Genomic DNA, 3,087 nt, shown 5'->3' with positions numbered 1-3,087 from the left:
ATATATATATATATATATATATATATATATATATATATAAGGTGTGAAACAGAGTATTACCATTTGGTTGACAATTGATGATGAAGAATTAGGGATCCTCAGCGTCTGTCTCCCGTCCTGTTTTATACATATACGTTCTTTATCTGTCATTGTTTATTTACTATGAAATGTTTCATTTATTAAGTAACGGTACGTTCGCACCCCACTTTTGATCATGCTTGAAACGTCACACAGCCCTTCTATTTCCCATGTAATACTGAGCGTCAAACTAATTAATAAACTCTATGTGTACGTCCTTTTGACTATTGCTGTTTTGTTATTTAATTCTAAATTTCGATTTGGCTATATATATATATGCTTATAGTATTCACTTTCTTTTTTTTCTAGATCATATTTGCGTATTTAAAAGTTAAAACTGACCAAATTGCATGATATTGGTTCCTTATGCACACCATTGCTGATATATGTCCCATGGTAGGTATTTATGTCTTTGAAACGGTATGTATGTTGTAAAAGTGTGGCACAGCATAGAATATAAGACCATTATAAGCATCTCTAGCATAGTATAATAAACTATTATTTTGTTAATTAAAGTATCATTAGTCACCAGTTAAATTCTATGATAATGATTAAAATCTGCATACATCATTTACATGCATTCCTATCAGACGTATCACTCATTAAATCAGTAATAATTCGTATATATATATATATATATATATATATATATATATATATACATATATATATATATAACAGTATAATGTTGATTCCGTTTGATGAGCCGCATTGGGATATTCCCGGCTGCTAATTGCGGTGTCGTAGTAAAGTTGTTTCGTTCAAGCAGTAGGTCGCTACTTGCTTTACGACACTGATCTCAAGATGACAAAAGTATCAAATTCTAGGTGAGGCACATCGGGGGATAGGCACGCACACAGTCACACACAGACAAGTATATATACGTGTGTATGTGTGTGTATGTATTTGCTAAGGAAGAGAGAAGGAAAGAAAGGAAGGAAGGAAGGAAGGAAGAAAAAAGAACGAATGAAAGTAAGAAAAGAAAGGGAGGGAGGGAGGAACAACAATGAAACAAAGAAGGAAAGAAGATGGAAGAAAAAACGAAAGAATGAGAAAAAAGGAAGAGAGGAAGGAAAATGTATGAAAGAAAGAACCAAACAAACAAATAAACAAAGAGGAATGAATGAAAGAAAGATAGAAATAAAAATGAAAGAAAGAAAGAAAAGAAAGAAAGGAAGAAAAAAGAATGAATGAAAGAAAGTCAAAAAGAAAGAAAGGAGGAAGGAAAAAACAACGAAACAAAGAAGGAAAGAAAGAAAGAGGACGAACGTAAAAACGAAAGAATAAGAAGAAAGAAAGAGAGGAAGGAAAATGAATGACAGAAACAAAGAAAAAGGAAAGAAAGAAAGAAAGAAAGAAAGAAGGAAAGAAAGAAAGAAAGAAAGAAAGAGAGGAAGAGAGAAAGGAAAAAAGAAAAATGAATGAAATATAGAAAGAAAGAAAAATGAAAGAATGATAGAAAGAAAGAAAGAAAGACAGAAACAAACAAACAAACAAACAAACAAAATGATGACAAATGGTTGAGAATTCATAGACCTCATGCATTCTTCCAAGCTATTAGTGTCAATGCGAAATAAATTTACTTCAACTGGGGATCGAAACCTCTCTGAGAGCCCCTCACCTTTTATTCTAAAGTATTCGATAATTGACAATATATCTTTCTAAATGGACAGATTCTGATATCTTTCGAATAAGTACAAGACTTATATATTTCACATACTAAGTGAGATGCAATGCTCATATGAGACCGATGTGGCTGAATATTAGAGATAATGTTATGATGTATAAAGTTAAGCGCTCTTCCTTATCTACCAACCCACTTCATGTTATTGACCATGTTCCTCTAATTTCGGAAGCTGGTATAACGATACGATGTCTTTCCTCGTTTTTTTTTTTCTTTTGGTAGGTGGGTGGGGAATCGAAGCTGAATTTGAGTAGCCTCATGTACAAGCGTGATAATTATTTTATCGATCTCTGTGAGATGCATTGCCGTATCAAGCCCGTTGTGATTTGAACTCGAAAACTAAGGAGGGACAATATTTAATGGTTATGACATTACGTTAATCCGGTATTCCACCGCTTCTACTCTAGCGCATCACCCTTTCATTAACGATATTATATAGCTGGTTACCATCGATCCAAAGCCTACCTTACAATGATGACGTCTCTATTTATTGTTATCCCCTTTTAAAACACACATAAACAAACACACACACACACACACACACACACAAAAGCGCTCACAAGCACAGAAAGCGCATATAAATTATCCTACACTCACACAAACACGCACACGTTTAATAACATAATCTTCGTGATTCTCTACTAAAATAAATGAATGAATACATAAACAAACAAATAAATAAATCGATAGGCGAATGAATATCATGTGGGTGGGTTTGCATTTATTTAGCAAAGACATCTGAAAAGAGAAAGAAAAGAATGAAAGAAGGAAATAAAGCAACCAATACAAAATGAGATAGAGACGGAGAAACAATAGACATTGAGATAGAAATGGAGGGAGAACTAAACATATATATACATATATATATAGCGGGAAACTCACTGAGTTGGTGAGACTGAGAGAGAGGGATGAGAGGGAGAGAGCGAGAGAGAGAAATATTCTATGGACGTTTCTATCAGGCCATAAAGTTTACGATTGTTTTTAATGCTGGTGATATATTTATATTTGGGTTGGTCCATTGTGACGGCCAGCTTTGGTGATTTGCGTTTACCGGTTAATGCGAGTGTGTTGCTTTGAAAATGTTAATGTTTGCTGTCATTGTTGTTCTTGCTGTCGTCACTATTTTCTTCTTGTTGTTCGTATTGATGTTTGTCTCTTTTTCGTTTGTATTGCCGTTCCTCTTGTTGTTGTTGTTTTGGCAGAGCATTTGTTATTTTATTAGTACGATATAGATATTGATTTATTTTAACTAGTCACAATGCCATAAATTAGCAGAGGAAGAATGATGAAAAACTACTGTATGCGATTCCTATATATATATATAT

General features: G+C 33.4%; 1 long non-coding RNA gene across 1 annotated transcript in view; it reads left to right on the top strand.

The window, feature by feature from the left end:
* Positions 1–3,087, top strand: part of LOC128249271 (uncharacterized) — a 27,842-nt gene that overhangs the window by 11,636 nt on the left and 13,119 nt on the right. Inside the window, exon 2 of the long non-coding RNA XR_008265362.1 lies at positions 388–474. This is a non-coding gene — a long non-coding RNA (uncharacterized LOC128249271). The remainder of the gene's footprint in view (positions 1–387; positions 475–3,087) is intronic.

Source organism: Octopus bimaculoides, chromosome 13 (assembly GCF_001194135.2).
Source record: "Octopus bimaculoides isolate UCB-OBI-ISO-001 chromosome 13, ASM119413v2, whole genome shotgun sequence".
Lineage (NCBI taxonomy): Eukaryota > Metazoa > Mollusca > Cephalopoda > Octopoda > Octopodidae > Octopus > Octopus bimaculoides.
The sequence above is the reverse complement of the archived record's forward strand: the minus strand, read 5'-3'. Positions and strand labels throughout refer to the sequence as shown.